This window comes from Tinamus guttatus, unplaced genomic scaffold (genome assembly GCF_059628265.1).
Source record: "Tinamus guttatus ecotype Peru unplaced genomic scaffold, ASM5962826v1 Tinamus_guttatus_pri_ptg000151l, whole genome shotgun sequence".
Taxonomy (NCBI): Eukaryota; Metazoa; Chordata; class Aves; order Tinamiformes; family Tinamidae; genus Tinamus; species Tinamus guttatus.
The window spans coordinates 2,013,543-2,037,634 of record NW_028288685.1 but is presented as its reverse complement, the minus strand read 5'-3'; the positions used below and the strand labels follow the sequence as shown (position 1 = coordinate 2,037,634).

Below are 24,092 nucleotides of genomic sequence, written 5' to 3'. Positions count from 1 at the left end.
GTTGTGAGGCGTGAGCAAGGACCTCAGTCCTCCCCAGTGTATTTGAAACGTTACCATTCTGTAAGTATCTATTTTCACTAGTGGGAAGGCAGTTCAAGAAGGAGGCAAGAACCTCAGGGTATCTAACAACAATGCAGTCCACCCAGGAGCAATGCAATAAACCCAGGGGAAAAGGATTTTTAAGGAGAAAGACAAAATTCTACTAGAAGAAATACCTTACAAAACAATCTGATCAAAACACCCCAGTCTGACACCCAAGCACGGGTTCCCCTTCCTCAATTCCCTGTTTCTTAGCTTATGATACACACAGCAAAGTGGGCAGAAGTCTCGAGGAAGAGCATGGGCTGCTGCGAAGCTCCTGATCTGGATCAGGAACGTGGGGAAGGTCCATCCCTCAGCCCTGAGAAAACATGTGTAACCCTGAGGGAGAAATAAAGGCCAGGATACTCAACAAGCAAGGTAAAAGACTTCTGTAACCAGATTTACTTGTACACACACATGTATGCACACACATATATTCATATATATATATGAGAAACTAGTCACATATATGCAGGTGTGCGCATGCAAATATATATATAGTCACAGAGAGAAGCAAATCACGTCCACTCTGATACTTGTACTTTTTCCAAAAAAAATCAAACATTTTCATATGTGCCTTTCCTAACCGAAATCTGTTCAGTTAAAGATTGTTCTAGTGCTCATAACCAGGCAAGTATTTAGGAAGCAGCCCTTTCTCCCTTGAAAAGGCTCCTGGGCACTCTGTATTCCTCAAAATATCTTGTAACAGCTGCCAGCCCTGCTCTCCAGCATGGAGCCACACAGAGCAGAGCGCTGTCCTGCCTGCTACAAGGCAGCTGGCCCAGGGCCGCGGTAGCACCTAGCCATTCACCAACTCCACACTCAGCACCTGCCTTGCACCCTGCAGCTGCTTCATCTTCCTCAGAAATGGAGCACAGTGAATTGTTGTTACTACAGTTCTGCTCTGTAGGCAAGGGACCCTCATCCCTTGAGCGTGGTTGCCACAGCAGAGGTGACTGGTTGCTAACTACTAAGATTTCATAAATGTGTAATAGAATTTAAAAATATATATAAAAAGGAGAAAGAACATTTTTAAGAACACACTCGTAGCTCAAATGAATAACTCTAAACTAATAGGTTTGCTTTTGTGTACCATTTTAGAGTGAAAGTGCTATGTATCTGATATTTCTGACGTTGATGTTCCTGAGCTAAAATCCCAGGGCTTGACATTCACCCTAAAAAAGAGAAAAATCATGGATCTGGATTTCAAACTGAAATCTTCCCCCCCCCTTCCCCCCCTTCTTCCTCCCCCTTATTCCCCCCCTTCTTCCCCATTATTCCCCATTCCCCATTAATGATACAGCAATTTATTATAGAGTGTTTTATGTTACATACCTTTCACCTTTCAATCTGAAACAAACAAATAAATAAATAAATAAAGAGCTACAAAATTGTATGAGCTATGAAGCGATAATTAACATGGCCCATTAGCTGAGTTTTTACGGTATTAGCCTGGGATCGGATGACCTCTGTTTTCCTGACTCCACTCTAAAATCCTTTTCTGTTCTTTGTTATTGTTGCTGTTGGTGTTTGTTTGTTGTTGTTTTTATTTGTTTCTTTGAATTATTACAATAATTAGTAACAGCTACAGATAATATTTAGAGATGAAACTGTGGTCAAGTGGCCTCTTGCACATCAACACTAAAAAATGATTATGCATCTGAGGCTGTGTAACTTGTGCCCCCCAAATTTCCTCTTCTACTCAGCATTTCCTTTGAGGTAGTTTAAAAGGCATTTGGTATACTGTGCATAATGGAATATTTTTTTAGGAAAATTCATTATGTGGAAACCTCTAATATTGATATGTGGGTTGGCTTTCATCAGGGGAACTTCATCACTACAAAGTCATCATTGATGCAGTCTAAGTCATTCTTCCCAATTCCTGTAAATTCCCTCTTCCGTACATGAGGGGGCTTAATCTACCCGATCATTATTATTATTATTAATAATAGCAGCAAAAGCAGTACCGATTCAGAATTGAAAAGCTAAGCCATTATTATAGAACAAAGTTCTAGAGAGAGAAGGGAAAAAAAAATCTTTAAGAATTTCAGCCTTTAGATCAGATAACTGTTGGAACACTCTTGGGTAAGAACGGTATAAAAGAGGGGCGCCCGAAGTGGTCAGGGTCCGTGGTGTGACCCCTGCGTGGGAAAGCCCGGACCCCAGCTAGCTGGTAATACTTATTATCTTTCTTCTATTAATAAAAGACAATATATCTATGGTGGTTGTCTGTCTCCCTGTCAATTCGGATACCGGACCTAACACTGTAACTTCTTTACCTGCTGTTTGGCTTCTGGAGGTACTATGTCCTTCAGGTTACACTTTCCTAAGGGATAGGACAACAGTGAGTGCCTTTGCTGTTACCACTAGCACTTCAGATGCTCTACAGACCTTCAAAGGCTTTGACTTGCCAGTAGAAAAGATGAAAATGTATCTCCTGATTTTTTTTTTTTTTTTTGTCACTGTAGCATTTTAGGAAATACATTTGCTGCTGCATGAGTGGTTAATTGTGTTTTACACAAAGGCATTTTCTGCACTACTCAAGTAATTCAGCTCTTTATGCCATACAATTATTGGTGTTGCTTTTAAACAAATTCAACACAATCCACTCATATAACTTAAAAAAGGAGTAGCAAATTAACACATAGGTTATTTAAAACAATAAAAATCTCCCCTTGGGTATTGTGTTCTCCCATTGAGAAGTTTTAAAAAGCAATCTTGTGTTACCTTAAATGCTTTTATGGAACCGATTTGTAATGCATGGCTGTTTAAAAACAAATTGTTTACTTTAGATGAGGGAAGCTGAAAAGCAGGTGTGAATTTATCTAAGATAATTAACCTTGCTTAAAAGAACTAAATTTTGGGAGATGATTCGTAACTATCCGCTTTCACTGGTCATGGCTATTTCAAAATTATCAGTCTCTTCCTTGGTGGTGGAAACACTGGGAAAACAAACAAACAAACAAAAATCTCTTTAACAAATACCCAGGTCATATTTAATGTTTATTTTCTTAATCCTCCCCCAATATTGTCAACCACATGTAATGAGAAACTCTGCAGTTATAGCTTATGCTGCAGTGCCCCCTTCTGGACCTGGTAAAAACACCACGCTGACAGTTGCTATCAGATCATTAAGCTCCTAAACGCGCGGCCGTTGCGCGGGGCAGAAGGGGAGCGCGGGCCGGTCGTAGGACGGCGCGGCTGGGACCAGGCCAGGCTGCCCCGGCCTCTGCCCTGTCGCCTCTCCCGGGCTCCTCGGGGCCTGGCTCTGCCCGCTGCCATTCGGGGAAACCCGGCACAGCCACCATCCGTGCAGGATGCGACCCGCCCAGGCCCCACACGCCATGCCCGCTGCTGCTGCCCAGCACGCCAGGGCCTGCGGCACAGCGAGCCAGGGCCGCACGTGCACGACAACTCTGTGAGGGCCATGAGCACTGCCAGGGGGCTGCCGCAGCCCTGCTCCAGCCTGTCCCAGCAGTGCTCTCCTTGAGGAACCGCGGCCGCGGATGCACCGGCAGAATAGACACACATTGGCCCAATGGGAATGCGTCACTGTCATCCTGGGGCTGCTGCTACATGCTCTGCCTGTCCCTGATCCCTCGCCGACCATCGCGGCAGCTTCAACGACGCCACAACACAGTGCTGCCAGTGCTAGTAACTGCACCTAATGTACACAAGGGCACCAAATAGAATAAACTCAAATGCTGAAAGGAGACGCAGCCTAATGAAGAAAGAACATGGTGTAAAAGTGCCAGCAAAGGAACAGAGAAGATGCCGAGTGGCTCTTCGGGGAGGCGGAGGAGGCTGTCCCTGTGTCCACCGCCCTCAGACACCGCATGGTGCTCCCGTCCCACAGGCAGCTCCCAGCTGCCCTTCTAGGCCTGTCTCCACAGCTGCAGCCCCTCGAGCCCAGCAGGACCCTGCTGCAGGCCCCACTGCAGCGTCCCCTCCACGCAGGCTCCTGTGCTGCCCGCACTGGCGGACATGGGCAGGAAGAGCATCCCTTGTTCTGCAGGGCTCTTTTCCCACCATCAGGAAAGGGGAAAGCAACAGTCCTTCTGCTGATCCCTGGGGTGAAGCAGCAAAGCAAGGCTTGCCTGGAAAACAGTGAGCAACCAAACAAAACCGCTTTGCCAAACAACACATGTTTTATCACATTACATCCTCCTGCGTTTTACAAACTAGATAATTCTTGGTTTGCTAAGGATCACACAATAACATGCAAATACTCAGCTCCTACGAGAAATGTCACAACCAGCATTCCCCAACACTGTGATTGCAGTCAAGTGGTTCGTTTTTAGACACATGAGAATTACTTATAACAAGTCTAGGTTTTGCTTTGTGTAAACTCGATCAAATGTAGTAGGAACATATGGAACTCACTCTACAGTTTTCCTGCTTATGGAAATAGTCAACTCTGACAAGCTCTTTTTTGGCAGATTATTACTGACCCAACAAGGTGAGCCTCATGAAAGTGAAACAAAAGTAATTACAAATGGCTATTTATTCTCACAGAAGTAAAATTGATCTGGTTTTGGCTGTCTTGAAATATTTTCCGCTGACATCAGCGGGGCCTGATTTTACCCTTTCCTTCTTTCTGTCACTGCTCCACTGTAAGACAAAAGGCATTTTTTCTCTTAAAGCTTGTACAGAAGATCATGATGCTTAAAGGCCAGTTAGCGACTGACTTTTATCAGGTTATTCAAATACCACAACACCCTTTTTTTCATTCAAATTGAGATTTTTAAGCTATCTTGAGTGAAAGAATAGACAAGTCATTATGTAGCTTGGAAAAGCTCACTAACCTGTATCTCTAAGCTGAAGTACATGTTATTTAATGCAGTTATGTTTCCCTTGTACTGAAAATTTTCCCGGGTATTATAAACATATGGTTGAAGAAAAAGCTTTTATCTCATATCTCTGAAGACCACTCCAGGAGGTATACTATGAGCAAATCCAAGAATTAAATTTTATTTGATGAGACTGATTTTACGGTTAACATACCAGCTGAGGCTGTATAACATGTATCATTATTACAGAGTGATGGAAAGATAGCTCTGAACAGCAACACCAACAACTGCAACAGCTGGGATTACAGACAGCACACAGCACAGAATCCAGTTAGAAGAAGCAGTTATCTCTAGCTATAATTCTGGGAAATGGCTTGCAGAATTGGTACAAAAAGGAAACAATATATTAATGACAACTCCTGAATATACAAAGGCAATAGGTGATTACCATTATAAAAGCCACAGCACCAGAGAATAAACAATTACCATTGCACTTTCTGTATTAGGGAGAAAGCAAGCATTTGAAATTACCAGAAGTATTTCAGGAGCTATTTTTTCATAGCTGGCTTTAGTTTACAAGGGGGAAGAGGCTGCACCACAGATGCACACACTGCATGCACACACTGCAGCCCAGCATGTGCTGAATCTCCACCCTGTGGAAAGGCTGCCAACAACCGCAAGGCTGACACCTTTCTACACAGCCACCCGCTGAATTAGCCCTTTCCAGAGGCGGAGAGACAGCATTACCGTGGGCAGCAAAGAAGCATCCTCTCCTGGGAGACCTTCCTGTATCTCCGGATGAGATCAGACACCAAATAAGGAAACATCTCCTCCTGAAGGGAGATAGCACCCACGAAGCAAGTACAGGAAGGCCCCAGGGTGGACAAGAAAAGCTCTCCTAGGGCCCAGAGGGACTGTCCTCAGTTTGTTGCAACTCTGGAGCTGCATACCACAACCTGTCTTTCCACTAGTCTCTTAGTATCTTATGCTTGTTAATCTCATACCAGTGCCTGGTAATAAAAGCAGTGTCAAAGACTTCCATGTTCCGGGTACCTGTCACATCAAGGTAGGGCTTCTCAGACAAAAGACACCGCCAGCCACAGGCAGATCAAGCACAGACAGTGCACACAGGCAGCCACCGCAGTCCTCTAGGACATTAAATGAAGCTGAATCCTCTTGATGTGAACCCCCAGGATTTCTCTTCTCAGTTGTCTTGCTGCAGTCCCTGTCCCTACCTCAGTAAGTAGCGAGGCTAAGTGCAGAAGCCATAAATGCAGACAGGAGCAGCTGCCTCGCGGGGCAGCGCAGGCAGAGCAGGGGCAACAGCACTGCAGCCACTGCCACGGCCAGGCTCCTCCCCTCAGTCCTCCAGGACAGGATGTCACCTGTGTGCAACCTCCTGGGCCCCAAACCGACCCCAAAACACACCCGCAGCCTCAGTTACTTGGCCACCAGTTTATTCTTGGATCTTCCAGGTGGACACAAAAAGTGGCTTCTTCAGGCAGCACAGTGCTTGAAGGGTGGGTGTTTCAACAGCATCTAATAATAACAGTTTCTTATTAGGAATTATTAGATTGAATTTTGTAGGAAGGACTGCTTCACTCATTTCTCAACAATGTCATTTCACTAAGTGCTGCGCCAATTTTCAGTGCGCTGTTATCTCCCTGATTGAAACAATTACTTTTGTAATTAGACCAGTTGGTCACTGTGTCATTTAAACCCTGTGGAACAGCCAAGCATGGAGGGTGCCACAGTGTTTTTAGCAGATAGGTATGCTGACCCATTCCAGTCTTTACATAATGTTCTCGCACTTCAAAACTGGAATGGATGTTCCCATTCGGATGCAGATCTTGGGGAGAGGAGGTAACTAGTTGTACAGAGAGTTTTGGCATGAAACTGCTTATTCTTTGTTCATTTGTTTCCATAACTATAGCAAACAACATATGGTAGATACACAACCATCCGATGTGTAAAAACCTCTCAGGTGGGAAGAAAGATAAGAATTTTTACACTTACAATAGCAGTGCACCCCACATGCAGCTAAGAGATTAGTACTGTACTTAATGTCAGCAGTAAAACAAATTGATTGGATTGGTAGTTTTCCCAGATGCAAACTGTAATTTGCGATTTAATTTTAAAGTCACAATACTGCCTCCTTTGGGAACAATATGATGTGCTGGAATTTGTCTATTAGGGTTTTTTTTTTTTTTTGTAAACTGAAAGCAAAACGGCATTTACCTTTTCACACTACTCTGTGTATGTGTGGGTAGGTGGATGGATGCTGGGTACATGTGCAGTGAGGTTTGTTTGAAGAAAAATTTAGCTTCTGATGACTTAGTTACCCTGCAGCCTATTTTGCTATATGCATGACCTGCCAAAAAAAAAAAAAAAAAAAGTGTCTAAACTTGCAATATAAATGAGAGAGCTGAATCCCTAACTGCCTCCCTCTGCACAATCCATTCTGAGATAATTTCAGATAGATGAAAAAAGACTGGATCAAGGCGTGCCACCCTGAAACTTTCAAAGTCAGATATGAGATGTGCTCTATGGTGTCAAAATGGCTAGAATGGCTGCCCTGCATTTGCTCTCCACTTAACACTCATCACCCTTGCTGCTTCAACACTACATCATACTCTACTGTCCTTGATTTTCTCTCTCTGCCTTCACAAGTTTCTAATTTTTCTCCCATTATTTCCAATACATCAGCTTTCCTTTCACTTGCAGACTGAGCCCCTCTGTCTCAGAGGTCTTCATTCCAACTCTTCTTCCTTGCACGGTAGGGGCAGTTTGCTTCAGGACTGTGAGTACAACACAGTATGTATATACTTTCCTCTGGAGCGAGTGAAGGAGGAGCTTGCTGCAAGCGTAAAGCAAACACTCGGGTATTGGCAGTATTCATTTTGACGCCCATGCTAGAGAACCCATGCACGACGTGGATGTGGGAGGAGAACGGTGCAAGGCAGCCACGTGATTAAAAAGCAGAGGGCTCGTTGCAGCTTTGCTTGTGCTGCAAAACCCAGAGAACTTGTAGAGCTCTCCTCTCTGCCATCATTCAGCTCAGAGAACTCCATGCACAGGAAAAGGGCTTCCAGCCTCTGCACTGAACTTCATGGCAGGGTGCTGGACTATGAATACCTTATGTGACAGGTTTCCTGAGGACAGGAAAGATGCCTAGAAAGGATTAGAGCACCCCCCTCAGAAGCAACTGGAAATTTGTTCTTCTCTTGTGCTGTACTGTGTGCCTGTTGCCAACCTTCTTCTAATGTCAGGTGTTCTTACACAGAACTAGAAACACCAGCATTTACTTACATTTATTTTTACACATACCCTTGCAGCGTCTTGGGGCACTTGCTACATCCTCCTTTGGGAGGAAAGGAGGTTGATGCAGACACAGCAGAGCTGACCCAGACGCCGGAGCTCCCCCCGCCACCGCCGCAGGCTCCAGCCAGCGCCCCTCAACGCAAGCGAGGGACCGCGCAGCTTGTCCTTCCTAGTGGCTCTCTGCAGTCCAAATGCGGGACTGTTCTCCTGCTGGACTTCACTGCAAGCCAAAGTCCCTTTCCCCATTAAAATGCTGAGAATAACATTTACTTTGTTAGCACACTGATAAATTTTCTTGTAGTAACAATTAAAAAGTAATGTTTTGAGTGACCATGCCACAGACTAATGAGTGATTGCCACAGAACAGTCTTCCCTTCAACTTCCTAATGCTGTAAAACAGTTTACAGAGGAAAAAACCTCCTTTTCTTCATACTGCTCAAGTATTCCCAGAGCAGCTGCACTGAAGTATTACTAGCCGGGTTTCTTCAGCCACAGGTAAATGATGCGGGGCTCAGTTTTGATTCCATTTTTTTTGAACAAACATCTCCATACCACAAACCAAATCCAATCCTGTGAATATTAAAAGGCCTTAAAAAAAATCGCATTCAACTCAGGAGTTTTCAAAATATCTCACTCAACTCTCTTTCTATGTAATGTATTCTCAGATTTATTTTTACAAAGCATCTATGTGACTATTTCTTGGAGACTTTGCTCCCGATAAAAGACCTTGGTATTTGCCTTTAATTGGTACCCTGAACTCTTGAATCCTCTTCTGCAACATCTGAGGGATGATTTTTTTTTTAAAGCATGGAATCGCTGTAGCATGAGTACCTTTTAATTGTTTTATAACTCAGCATGTTCTAACAAGAGTTGCTAAGAAAGTTAACTGTTCACACTTCTCATTTGTGATCTTTTACCAGCAGGTCCAACCTGTCATGAGCTCCCCTTTCAGCACCCTAGAAATGAAGCGAGACCAGCGTGGTGCTCATGTGGCACCCAGCAGGGATCACCCATGACCCTGGCAGGACCACCACAGTGCCTACCCATTCCATTTATTTCAGGTTGTGGTAAGATCCAGGATACGGAAAACAATAAGAAAAAACTCTTCCATTTGCAGAAAGAGAAAATGTTTAAAAAACACACATTGTAAAAAGAGTTTGGAGAAAATATATCTCTTGAGGAAAGTTAATTTTTCATTTTTTTATGGTTAACAGATCCTCCTCCTCTGTGAACTTCTGTTCCTGAAAGCAAATCTGCCCAGGCACCCTCATCTACATGCAGATCCCCAAGGACATTTATGCTGCCTTGCAGCAAAAGCCACACCAAAACATCATACTGCTCAGGGCACCAGCGCATCCTACGAGCTGATGCCTGCAGCTGAGAAACCTCCCCACGTGAGCACTTTTTGTGGCTGAACCTGCTACCTTTCGCAAGGACACATCCTGAACAGTCACACACTAAAATGTTACCAGAGTGGCTATTTCACCAGCAGAGCAAACTTCCTCTTGCTAATTAATTTATTGATAAATTTCTTGCAATTTATCCATTTACTTGGAATCTGTGTAGTGACTACATTTTGTAACTAATAGGTTATCAGAGCAATGAGTATGATTATCTTCAATTTTTACAGGTAGCCGTAACCTTCTATTTTTCCTTTATAATTTTGCGATATAGTGTATAGTGCAATACAATTTCTATAAGGAATTCTGCTAATAGCACATATTAGGAACATATTCATAATTTTAGCACTTGTACAGCTGATCTCTATACAGTGCAATTCCAGAAGGGATATGTCAGTGTAGTGTATTAGCAAATACCTCATCAGCTACGCAAAGTTTCACATTTATTAGGCACCTGAGTGGATAACTAAAACTCAACAGTTTCTGCATGTAAGCACTGTTCGGGATACCAAGGAAAAACTAAGTCTTTTCTGTGGATGCATATTTTTATATGGATTATTTGCATTTTACTTTGACATAATCTACATATAATTATCCTATATTATTTTGTTTCAAATATTCACGGACTAGTTCATGCTGGAGAGAATTAAATGGAAAAGTGCAGTTTTCATTTCTCTTTTTGCTTGTATTTTCTAAAGACTCAGTCAGATGTTACAAAAAATCTTTTGCTAGTTCTGAAATTCTCAATCCTGCCATCCTGTTAGTTACTATTTAGCAGCAAACTTGCTATTTGCCTTGTACAGTATATCAAAATCTTCTTAGAATACTCCTCCAGTCAAACGTCATGCTTGAAATGAAAAACTGACAAACCCAAAAGTAAGTTAGTAGCTTACCTGTATTCCTCCTAATTAGAGAGATGAGATAGAAAAGTTTCTGCTATAATTCCACTTTAATGCCCAGAGAAGATATTATATCATCAACTACTTTGGAAGTCAGCAGAATCTTCCAGATTGCCTACCCTGATTAGTCTGCTAAGTCTTTAAAAATACTTCTGTGAGTAAGATTAATAACCACCGGGGCATCTCCAATTTTCATAATTTATTAATTTATATAATCTTCTGTAATTCGATATCTTTTTTTATTATTTAAGATATTACATTGTGGTAAGATCACTATAGTGAAATTGATTATACTACTTAAAATGATTTTAAGAATATTTTTAATTAAGTCAATATTTAAAAAAATCAAATTAGACGAACTTAGAAACATCCACTTTTGAAATAATCTGCAATTTAACACAGTGTACAATGACTAATAAATGGCAAATCCACATTATAAGCACTATTCACCTAAAAAAAAATGATCTCAGAGGTAAGTTTCGGAGCACATGCAGTCTCCTTGATGATCCCGATGCACCCCTCCTGCTTACAAGGGAAGCAGGTAACTTGGCCTTTGATTTTATATCCCATTACTACTGATTTGATAGCAAGCTACACACGTAATCTAGGAAGAATTCCAAGTTTCTCTGTTCCTTGCAGCTGTGTCTGCAGGCTCCTGTGGGAAGCTGCCCTCAGTGCCACCCAGGAGACTCCCTGTGCTCCACCTGGCTCCAGAGCAGAGAGGCCGCTCCTGGGGCACGGATTTGCCTGCTCTATGAAATGAGCAGCCTGCTTCTCTCTTGCTCAACAACACTGGGAGGGTTGTGTTGTCACAGGCAGAATTAAGTCATTATTGCAAAGGAACAAGTGGCAAACAAGAGAGTCCTTTGTGGTTTATGCAGCTAAAGGACCACTGATCACACTCCTGAGCTGGGACACAGGCTGAGCTGGGATGCATTCCCGGAGGCCGAGGAGGAGCGTTTCGCTCCAGCGCAGGACAGCGGGTGCTGCACTGCCTCGGGTAGCGATCCCCAGCCTACGCCATGTCCCTCATCCCCATGACCGAGCCCTGCCTCCGGCAGTGCAAGCTGGCACAGGCCAAAATCGTGGCAGGAGAAAGCTGGCAATCAGTCAGAACCCAACCCCTTCCTGGCAGCTGCTTGTACTGCTGGCTCACAGCCTGCCCAACAGACTCTAGTTTGGGTTTACTTCTTTGGTTTTTGTGCAGGGTGTTTTTGTATAAGAAAAATACATTCCTATCTGTCCTGAAAGATTTTTTATCTTCCCAAAGGATATTAAAGGGAAAGATGCGGGCATCTATTCCAACTGCAGTCAGACTGGACTCATCAATGGAAAAAGCTCCTCAAAGCCAAGGACCCACCAAAGAAGCCTCCACAGAAAAGTGAGAGAAACTGAGTAGCTCAGGAACTCCTGAGTTTTTCGTTTTGTGCTTACGACAAGAGTTAAGGACTGGGATGTTCCTGAGAACGCATCATTTACAATTTACCACAATGTATCGTTACAGAAAGCATAGTTAGGCAACCTTAAAGGCTAAAGTTCACTCATTCTCTCTTTATACACATTACAATCTGTGACAGCAAAGTTTCATATCAAGAAACATGTGAAAGCAGACATTAAAATAATACTGGAAAAGCTCCAAAGCTAAAGAAAATCATAGCCTCAGTTTTTAGCAAATCAGGATGATGATATTCAGCAAGAAGATATAGGCAGGAAGGAAGAGACTGATAATTTTGAAATAGCCATGACCAGTGAAAGCCGATAGTTACAAATCATCTCCCAAAATTTAGTTCTTTTAAGCAAGGTTAATTATCTTAGATAAATTCACACCCTGCTTTTCAGCTTCCCTCATCTAAAGTAAACAATTTGTTTTTAAACAGCCATCCATTAAAAATCGGTTCCATAAAAGAAGGCCAATGTTACGCCAGTCTTCAAAAAAGGCAAGAAGGAGGACCCAGGCAACTACAGGCCAGTCAGCCTCACCTCCGTCCCCGGAAAAGTGATGGAACGGCTCATACTGGCCGTTGTCTCCAGGCACATGGAGGACAAGAAGGTGCTCAAGAGTAGTCAGCATGGATTCACCTAGGGGAAATCTTGCCTGACTAACCTAATAGCCTTCTATGATGAAATGACCGGCTGGATAGACGAGGGGAGAGCGGTGGATGTCGTCTATCTCGACTTCACCAAGGCTTTTGACACCGTCCCTCACAACATCCTCCTGGGCAAGCTCTGGAAGTGTGGGATAGATGAGTGGACAGTGAGATGGATTAGGAACTGGCTGGATGGCAGGGCCCAGAGAGTGGTGATCAGCGGTGCAGAGTCTAGTTGGAGGCCTGTGGCTAGTGGGGTCCCCCAGGGGTCAGTCCTTGGTCCAGTCCTGTTCAATTTATTCATCAATGACCTGGATGAAGGCACAGAGTGCTCCCTCAGCAAGTTTGCTGATGACACGAAACTGGGAGGAGTAGCCGATACCCCAGAGGGCTGTGCTGCCATCCAGAGGGACCTGGACAGACTGGACAACTGGGCGGTGAAAAACCTCATGCAATTCAACAAGGCCAAGTGCAAGGTCCTGCACCTGGGGAGGAATAACCCCAGACACCAGTACAGGCTGGGGACCGACCTTGTGGAGAGCAGCTCTGCAGAGAAAGACCTGGGTGTCATGGTGGATGATAAGTTGACCATGAGGCAGCAGTGTGCCCTCGTGGTCGAGAAGGCCAATGGAATCCTGGGCTGCATTAAGAAGAGCATCTCTAGCAGGTCGAGGGAGGTGATCCTGCCCCTCTACTCAGCCCTGGTGAGGCCGCATCTGGAGTACTGTGTCCAGTTCTGGGCTTCACAGTACAAGAGGGATGTGGAGCTGCTGGAGAGAGTCCAGCGCAGGGCTACAAGGATGATCAGGGGCCTGGAACATCTGTCCTATGAGGAGAGGCTGAGGGAGCTGGGCCTGTTCAGCCTGGAGAAGAGAAGGCTGAGAGGGGATCTAATCAGTGTATATAAATACCTCAAGGGAGGGAGTGCAGAGGATGGTGCTGGTCTCTTTTCAGTGGTGGCCACTGATAGGACTAGAGGAAATGGCCGGAAACTGAAACATCAAAAATTCCGTAGGAACTTAAGGAAAAATTTCTTAACAGTGAGGGTGACAGAGCACTGGAACAGGCTGCCCAGAGAGGTTGTAGAGTCTCCTTCTCTGGAGATCTTCAAAACCCGCCTGGATGCCACCCTGTGCCCCATGCTCTGTGTGTCCCTGCTAGAGCAGGGGGTTGGACTAGATGATCTCTAGAGGCCCCTTCCAACCTCAACCATTCTGTTATTCTGTGAAATATTTTAAATGTTAAAGACAGAACTCAGGAGGTTTTTTACATCTGGGCATACTGAGTTATATTTTCATTTATAGGTGAATGGATATGAGCCTACTCAAGTAAACAGCATCTTAAATATACCTTAAGAAAATACCTATATGAGCATTTGTCCTTGTTCCAATATCAGCTTGATTCCCTTGACCAAGGCAATATCAGGTATGTAGTATTTTAACCTGAGATGCTTTCTCTTTGATACTCCCAAAGAAGTACTGAATGCAGTTATTACTCGTAAGAGTATGCCACCAGGCCAACAACAGTAGCATCGATGTTCTCTTCTTGCCTAAAATTTGGAATACTGCTCCAAAACATTCTGAACTTGTCCAGCATATAGGTAATTGATTCATGTGATCTTCTATGTACCAAAAAAGATGTGGTTTAAATATATCCTCTATACAGTGTTTAATGTTGTTTAAAACTGTCTAAATGGATTGTGACTTACAATCAAAACCAAATTCATCTAAACTCTTCTCCTATGAATGATTAGCCTAAAATACTTCAATACTCTATGCAGTATAGCTGATGACAGTTGTCACTGACTTCTCAGTCTTTCTGTTCCCCTACTAGGGTTTTATTTTGTTTTGTTTTGTTTTTAAAGAAATAAACTACGTCTTACAGGTCTTTAAAAATGAGAAAATCTTTCAAACACCAATCATTTGTATATTTTCAAGCCACACAAAAGAGTAGTCATATGGAAAAAAAACAGCTGTTGACTTGCCTTGCAAGATCTAATGTGTGCAAAATGGTGTGCTCAGATGATGAGCTTTCAGTTCAAAGCTAGTATGAAAATTTAACTCATAGCCAACATTTTCATAATCTAAATCTTAAATTTAGGCCCACATATTTCCAAATATATTAAATCCACAACAGCTGGAATTTAGACAAATATTTTACTACTTTCTTAAGAATCCATTCACTGTTTTTCATTTTGTATTTTAACTTTGAATATTCTTCTTTGTTGAAGAAGATTTTAGACCTAGGTACTTAAGTCATGCTTTCCAACACAAATCACCAATACAGAACGAATTTTAATGACTTGGACGAGCTCAAATAAGTTTCAGATTATTCAAACACAAAGTCATATATCTAGGAGAAAAGAAATGTTGACTTTATCAAACTCTAGGTGATGGCTATCCAGGATGATTATTATTCTGCAAAATTACATTACAAATAATCAAACGAATATGGCTGCCCTTTAGCGTGTCTAAAGCGAACAGGAAAGGCACACTGCTGTGAAACTGACAACGCCTACAGGGGTACCGTTTTCAAATCTAAATATCAGAGGTGTTTCAGCAGTGAGACATAAGAATGATTAAAGTATGGAAGAGTTATCTTATATAGAGAAAAGATAAAAGAAATAAATGTTTTGGTTACTAAGGAGAAACTTCACCTCCATCTACATGTATCCATACTGGAACAGAAATGTGATGGAACTATTCATATAATACAGGAGATGAGGGCATAGCACCCAGTGCTACACACTATTCAGGACAGAAATACCAGCAGTTTTTATACTTGAATATGTTAGGTTATATCATTAAAGGCTTACTGGTGCACACACAATGAAATAAGGCCACCAGGACAGGCGGGAAGCTCTCAATAAACCCCCTGCCCCAGCTACTCCCCTGGCCACCACAGAGCCACCACAGGGAGCCTGGCACCGTGAAAAGGCAGACTGAGTGAGCAGCAGAGCACACGGTGCCTGCCGATGTGCATCCCTCTAAGACTGCATGTGAGAAGGGTTGATGAAGTGCTTTTCTTTGCTACTCATAACTATTCCCATTAATAAGATTTGTATTTTTGGACAATATTCCAGAAAAGTAGTTCTTAATCCCCCGGCATTCAAATGCAAACACAGGTATGAGCCTGCAATTAACAGTGGTTTCTGTTGCTCTATTTATACGTTTTCAGTGTCCCACTGAAGGTTAAAAAAAAATATATGAGACTGAGAAACAAGAATCAAAGTAATCACACAGACTATTGTAACAGCAAATCGTTGTAACAAATTTTTGATAGAACATGCAGACAGATATAATATTTTGCCATTTATTACCCAATTTAAAGCTGAAAAAATGTTGTGAACCAACTAACCAACATTATCTACACTAAATTGAAAACATACCAGCCAGAAGTAAACTGCTTAAGAGAAACTTATCATTAGCACTCTCAAACAGTGCACCATAGAAAGTCTTATTTTTATTAAGCTTTATTGCACTCTTTAGAGCAGCATGTTATTAAAATGCTTTAAATACTTTGCCTACTTTTCTGATGCCTATACCAACTATCTTAATTGTTAAGTGATCCATTCATCATATATTCACCATTTTCATGGCATGAACTGTAAGTTACACAGTAGAACTTACATTGAAAAACAAGTTTTAAAAGCAAATTCTAAGACAAATATCAACTTCTGACCCTAAGTTTCATTCAAAACTTTAAGTCTGAAGTAAAAGCAAAACTTGGAAAAAAAAAAAAAAGAAAGAAAGAAAAAGGAAAAAAAAGGGCACAAGTTGAAGGCAGAAGCCCCTAAGGCTACAAACAACTCAATAATGGTCAGTTACTGCTCACAGAAGTACAGCCTCAAGAGCAGAGAAGAATATTGCTTTGAACATAACTAAGAAAGGGAGAAGATACTGGGTAGAGAAGAGAAACACACACACACACACACACACACACAAAAAAAGAAAAAGACAGTGGAAAATTAGCACTCTCAGAATCACAAAACACAGACAACTCAGGGCTGTAAGACCAAAAGCAAGGACTGGCTTAGAAACACAAGCACCTTACAAAAGCACAAGATTTGACATGTGGAAAGGGATGGTTGTTGTAGGATCATCACGGGATCATTACAGCTGCGGGTGGGTCACATCTTCCATTGACCCCGGCTCCCCAAGGGCTTTTTTCCCTGCTAGCCAACCACCCTGGATGATGTACACAGTACGACTGGATGCAGCACCCCACAGTGTGTGTGTGTCTGAGCACTCCTTCTTCACACATTCTGCAATTTTTATTTTCAATGCCTCATCAAAGCCTGATTGCACATACATTCAGTTTGTCTAGTTATTCCTTTGGATAACAACAGATTTGTTCACTCTCTATTTGCAAACACGCTTGAAGAAAGGAAGTCACGGATCAATGTTCACATTGTCTAGTGTATAGACAAATATATCCTCTGCATTAGATAACAGATACTGATCAGGGCATAATACTGGATTAGTGGAAACCACCAAAGACATGCCAGTGTTACAAAGTTTCCAGATTCACGGAACACTCCATTAACCCTTCTCAACCTGAAATATAACTGTGGACCTGTGGGAACAATACTGTACTGCTGTTTCCTGTATTTCAAGCGGTAACTTAACAAGTTTCTTAAAGTTTAGGAAGAACATCTACTATAATCTCCATGTTTTCAGTTTCTAGTACCATTGAAAAAGATATTCATTGCCATTTTTTGATCAGCCAGCCTCAAGGAAGCCATCTCCATCCCTCTCATACTACACATACTCTGCAACAGAATGGTCTGACCTGATGTGTGTGTTTTAAGGCAACAGACAAGCTTCCTCTCATTCTATTAAGTGCCCAAAATACTCCAAGTATATCTAATAGCTAGTAGGTTTGTGCTCCTTCCAGGGCCCAACAGACAGGCAAACAGAAATCCTCAACAGTGAGAGCGACACCATCATTCAGAGAGATTTGTGTCCTCAGGGAAGCAGCTGCGCTGCCGGCACGAGGCAGGGGCAAAGCGCGGAGCGCTGGGCCAGGCACCCTGCAGGGCCCTGTGCTGGACATGCGTCGCCTGTCACCTGTGGCTAGTAAGAGTCAGGACCAACTTGTGCTCTGGCTTTGGCAGTACAGTGAGGTCAGCAGCATCGCTATGGGTTGATGGGCAAACAAGTCGTCGTTTGAAACTGCAAGACCACTGCTGATGTGCCAAGGACGTGAGGTGGAAACTTTCATGTCCTTTCCCATAACAGCAAGGAAGGGAGGTAGGAAGGGCAGTCTCACTTCACTAAAATTTAGAAACAATATCAAACTTGCTAGAAAACTGATACCTCTGCAAAACTCGCTAAAGAATCAACTCACCTCTCTGACGATTTAAAGAGCAGATAATCCCGGTGACTACTGTAGCATCTGATTAAGAGGAGTAATCAGGGCATTAACACAATGTTCAGTCCACACAAAAGAGCACGACAAACAACAGTTCTGAAGTGTTCAAAAAATTTTAATACATACAAACACTAAAAAATATCATGCTACTGGGAATGCAAGATCGAAAGCTATAAATTAAGTCCTTAAAAAAGGCCTTGAAGTGATTATTAGTTTGCAGAAGAGCTCAAACAACTGAGAGGGAATATTACAGAATGCGAAAGCTGTCTGTGCTTAATACAACTATTAATTATCTCCCCACAGCTGTTGTGAATGTGAACCACTTCTGGAATCAGGATTTCCTCCCAGGGTCCTACTGCAAATCTACAATTAACATTTTTGACACTTACCCTAAAAGTGCTAGAAAACAAATTTCATTCTGAATGCTTAAATAAGTGCACATTAACAGCATCCAGTTCATACAGACAATCAGAGTAGAATAGAGGATTATCTACAAGTAATGCTTTAGCACAAATAATCTAATTTAGTTACATTCTAAGGACAGTATTAAACCAAATGTCAGAGCAAATAATCCTGTGGACATATCTGGCCTTAATGAAGCATTGATTATTTGTGCATTAAAAAGAACTTGGAAAACATAATAAAGTATTACAAAACATTTCCAGCCTGTAAAGAAGATGAGAAGAACAAAAGCAGCGTTAGCCTCACAGCCAACTGCAATCCTAGAAAAAACTCCCTGTAGAAATGAAAACAGTACAGAAACCTATAAGCAAAACTGAATTGTATAAGCAAATTCTATTAACATAAATTAGACAGCATAAACTTGCAAGGTTACTCTGATACCATCAAGATCATCAACATACTTGATTTTTTTCCCCTAGCCATTTAATTTTAAAAGCAATTAAAACGGAACAAGGGAAGCCAGAACTTGGTCATTAGAGAAAGATAACCCTACGTTCTGAAAAAGATAATTCCCTTCAGTGCTCTCCAAAGGATAGGTTGATACAACCTATACAGCATTTCTTCAACTCCTCGACAAACTTTACTTTGTTTATGAAAATAACTCAGCATCTGCAAATAAAAAAACAAAATACTTACATGCTTGTATGTTGTTTTTAGAGTTCCAGAAAGGTGGGGTTTTAATCTCATATTTTACATAAGGTCAACAGGATTTAGCATATTATGCAGAATAATAAATTAGACATATATATGCATTGAAGAATAGCAAGCGCCAACGCTCCTTGTGACTCAGAACTTTAAAAAAGCCTTTCCTTAGTAGCAAAAGCCTGTACTATTTTCATATCTGAATTATGAAGATAAAAGGAAGAATGGAATCAAAAATGCAGAAGAAGAAAAAAGGACAAACCTCATGCAACTTGATATAAAATAAAACCTACATCTGAAACACTAGACAACTTGAAAAGAAGTATCAGCTTAGAAGTCACAATATTCACAACTATGGCTAGACATGGAAGTCTGTGAATGGAATCTACAAAAACAGTATTGCAGTGGAAGAATGAATTGAACACATGAAGAGACTACATCCATCTTATTTATACATGAGGATGACAGATCTAACTCGAGATTAATAGAGGATCACTGATGGCTTTGAATGGACTTCATCAGGGAAACAGTGAAAAGTATTTTAGCATGAAGATGAAAATTTTCCCTTTGTAGTAACTGATCTGATTTTGATGCTCTAATTCATGTCATGCGTTGTAGGAACTTACCTCTCTCACTTTAGAATGAACAGGAGAATTTCTGGGAAGGTGTATTCCATGATGCATGAAGTCCTGAATACAGTTCTGCTCAAGCATCTACATTGAAAACACATATAGAAATATTAATAATTGTAATTATTGTACACTACCCAGCAACTTGCATTTTTCTCCAATCCAAACAACTGAAAACAGTCTTAGATATTATTTCTTACTTGGCTTCTGCTTGATCCAAAGTTTTCCATTCCAGGTCAGCATGGACTGATTTCAGAATTTTAGTATACATAAGTCATTAAATTCTCAGAGCAAAGTTTGGAATTCAAAAATATCCTCACGTTGTATATGAAACTTATTTGGCATCTGAAATTGGGCAAGGCTATGATGCTCTGATTTTTTGATCATTTCCATGTAAATCCATAAAACCTAGATAATTATGTAGGCCATGATATATATATAGACTTGCAAAAGCTGAATAAATGCTTATGTTACACAGGTAACTAACTACTGTGCTTAAAATACATTGCTTAAAGGCAGTTTGTAAAGGAGCATTTCAGTGGCAGAGTTAAAAACACTTATCTACAATCAGAGCAATCACAGCGGCCTGTGCAACTCACTTATTCCCCGAGCATGTTGAAGAGACCCTTTTCCTTGCCTTGCTTAGCAACCTTCCTGAGGTTGGGAATTCATATACATATACCTTGAGGCTCAAAGGAATCCAACTATTAGATCATGCATAGCATTACCTCCAAGGTCTCTCCTGACACCTTCTTCCAAGCCCTGAAGTAAACTTCTCAAATGTACGTCATCAGGGATCTATGTTAATATACAAGAAACACCATCAACTTCTTAACCATACACATAAACATTTCAATAAAGTAATAATATGAAGCTTAGGAGGAGCAGTAAGGATGATTGTTATTCTTAACTCTGCATATATTATTAGAAACAAGTATTTTGAAAGTGCACGCTTACATTTTCAGAATGACAATGTTAATTTTGAATTAATAAACCTAAGCACTCTGGGGGGGATGGAGGAGGTGGGAAGGAGAGGGAAAAACAAAACCAAACAAACAGGAAAAATACCTTTTAATCTTTTGCAGTGGAAAACTAAAACATTAGTTCAGGTATTTTAGCACTTATCTCATAATGAATGCATAAGTTGTTAGCAAAGATCTATGGATAGATATTATTCTAACTGAAAGTCAATATGAAGAATTATTTTGATCACACTTCACTGAATGATGAAAGGAATAAAACCCACATTATCCATCAGTCAAGTTCTTAGGCTATGATCCCTCAAGGTACTTCTCATTAGTATATCCCTGTACAGCATCTTATCAAATTAATTTGGAAATTGCCCGCAAGAAAAATAAAAGCATAAGAAATACATAAGTTATATATATTATACGTACACAAAAACAAAAACTTTACAGAAGAACCTGCAAATCAAATACTGCAAGTAACACAGCACAATTTAGAGAAAAGCCATTTGCTTTAGCTAATGCTAAGTAAGCATTTTATTACACCTATAATTGTATACGTAGGTATCTGCAAGGCAGCTATTATCTGAAATTGTTGAAACAATACACTGGTTACTTTCAGCAGATTTGTAAGTCTCTGCATTCAGATATTTGCTGTCAACATACGAGGTATTTTAGAGCTTGAGACAAAGAAAACTTTAGCCAAGCTCTTAATGCTCATTAAGAACACCTGTGATTCATATCTTGGAAAAAATTGTAATTGGTTTTTAACAGTTCCATGGATCATTTTAATGAAGTTCACATTCCAGCCGAACAAAAAACTCAAGAATCTTCTTCCCTGTTGACAGGAGTAAATGGGAAAAAATATATCTATATCTATACAACTATCCATATATAAAGATATGTAGAGAGAGAGAGACATATAAAAGGAAGTCAGTTCCCAGAAGAATGCCCCAATTTAAGAGCCGCTGCAAAAAAAGAGTAAATACAGTTTAACAGTCCAATGAAGCAAACTTTTAAAGCAGAACGAGCTTTTGCTTACCTCTTCTTTCTTAATATGTTTAATGCTCATAAAACACTGAAGCAACAAGTCCTTGACTACGTTACGCTCCTCCAAGTCATAATCAAAACAAAGTAATGTCTGATGTAGATTCCACACACGAACTATATCTGTCCCCTGACAGAGGAAGGGAGGAAAGAAAAAATGCCTGCTGCATTATAGCCAAGTAGGTATAACTCTGAACCTTTGAAGTGAGGAATCAATTACAGCATTTTTAACCCTGAATTTGAAATGCACTGGTACAGATATTAGGAGATTATCGATTGCAAAATTAAGAACTTTCATTAAGTTTGCTTCCATCACAGGGAAAGGATGAAAAATAGGCATAAGTGCAGAAACACTGACTTCCAACAACTGAAGATGTGCAAAGCAAGCTGATGTTTCATGCAAAAATGGATAACTATGCCACTTCCGAAAATTTTATACAGTGAAGGCCACTGTTAATAGGGAAAAATAAAAGAAAGGAATGAGTAAAGGAAACTATTGGGGTAGTACAAAAGATGCACATCATTTTGCTCTAAGTAATTCACAAATCAAGAAAGAAGGATTTTTAGCAGAGAAATTTTTTTTTAAAAAAAAATGTAAATATTACAGAGTAACAGAAAATGAAGCACCTCATACAGTACTTCAAACCTGAATTAACCAAAAGTGCTAACTGCTACTGAATCTTGAATACTGGACTTCAGAAAAGAATGAATTAAAAAAGACTGTAAAGCAACAGTTCATTTGTGATATTGAGGCTAAAAATCTTGAAAGCTTTTCTAGAAAAGACAACATTTTCAAGTCTTGTTTATGCATGCAACCTCCAAAAGAGGCCTTGTAACCAACATACATTTTAGGGGATCATTAGTTGAAAAGCATTAAGACAGGAGAAAAATTAACTTGGGGAAAAGTATTTTGGAGCAACTCTGTTTCTTAGAACATTCAGTAATAATGTAAGTCAATACAGTTTCACCATACCGTAGCAGCAATATTCAGGCTTTTTCTTAGCAGAATAATAAATACAGTTTTTCCTAGCTGTTCCTTCCCTTCCAGTCCTTTCTCCCATAGCATGAAAAAAAACAGTGCTAGGAATTTCTTAATAAAAGTGTCTGAATTTCTACAGCTTTCCAGTTCTAATATCAACATGAAACAAAGGATAAACCAGTGCAAACACAGAGTTTCCTCACACTGATACTTCCAACAATTTTCTTGTTGTCTCATGCCACTTTCAGTAGATAAACATGACATAATAACAAAAACACCAGCACCTGAAGGAATACCTTCTACAGTGCAATTCCCACCAGCTGGTAGCACCAAATCAGACTTAAGTAAAGTAGGCTGCCTTTGAAAAAGTTACAGCAGAGAAGACCTGAGCTAACTGCCTCCCTACTGACCTCCCTTTGGAAACATGCTCAATATAGAAAATGTCATTACTGTTCGCATAACTAGTTACACTTCCAATCTTTCCGAGGGCAGCACCAGAATTCAGGAATGGTTCAAGTCAGGGGAGCTTGGTAAGAAACAGATGAGGCTGTCTGAAGATTGATGTACTTTTTTTTTTTTTTTTTTTAAACAGCAAGGTTTATGTTCTACTTAGCAAGAAGCAATGAAGCAGCCTGAGCTGTGCCAAGACAGACACACACTGCATATTGCTCTCACAGCTGAAACAGGAGCAGCAAGCTGCAGGGACATGGCCTTGTCTGCATCCATGCTGTCCACCTTGAGAAGATGTAGGAGACTCAGCTTGACCCTCCAGGCCACCAAAAAGGAGGAGGTACACAATGTTCCATGAGAAAGCAAAAGAACTCCCTCACAAATGTGCCTGAACAAAATTTACTTGCAGTACAAGAATCCACTGTGCACATAATCTTGTTCTGAGCTAACATGTTACTCATTTCTGTTGTGCACCACTAATTTGAATCCAAGCATTTATCAGAACTCAATTTACTTTCTAAGAGCTACCACACTGAACAGCACCATGCTGCTCTGGAAGAGTCTGCCTGAGCTGTAACACAGAAGACACAACTTGTACACCCACACTTTGAAAGTTCAAACACACCCAGGTCAACACCGAACTTTGAGGGCTGCTTGCAAAAGTGAGGATTTTGAGGGGCATCTTATTGCCAGCAAGACTGCCGGCAAGCCGGGCACATGCATGACAGCCATCTCCAGAGAGGTGGTGATGATATCTCAGAAGAAACTTCACAGCAATGGAAAAAAACACTTAGAAAGTTTGGGATGTTAAACGTGAAGCAAGTCCAACATGAGAAACTCAAGCCTGCCTAAATCTCAGGTTTGTGCGAATGAACAGAAGGCACCAGACTTTGGTTTAGATCGTTCCAACCTGAAACCTCTGTGAGGCAAAGCAGTAAGTACATGATTCACAAGCACATCTCCCAGG

General features: G+C 41.1%; 1 long non-coding RNA gene across 1 annotated transcript; it reads right to left on the bottom strand.

Moving 5' to 3' along the window:
- Positions 1-21,444: 21,444 nt before the first annotated feature.
- On the bottom strand, positions 21,445-22,744 carry LOC148595123 (uncharacterized). Its single transcript, XR_015913250.1, has 3 exons — positions 22,670-22,744; positions 21,692-21,826; positions 21,445-21,487 (listed from the first exon to the last, which is right to left on the bottom strand). It is a non-coding gene; the product is annotated as an uncharacterized LOC148595123 (long non-coding RNA).
- Positions 22,745-24,092: the final 1,348 nt, after the last annotated feature.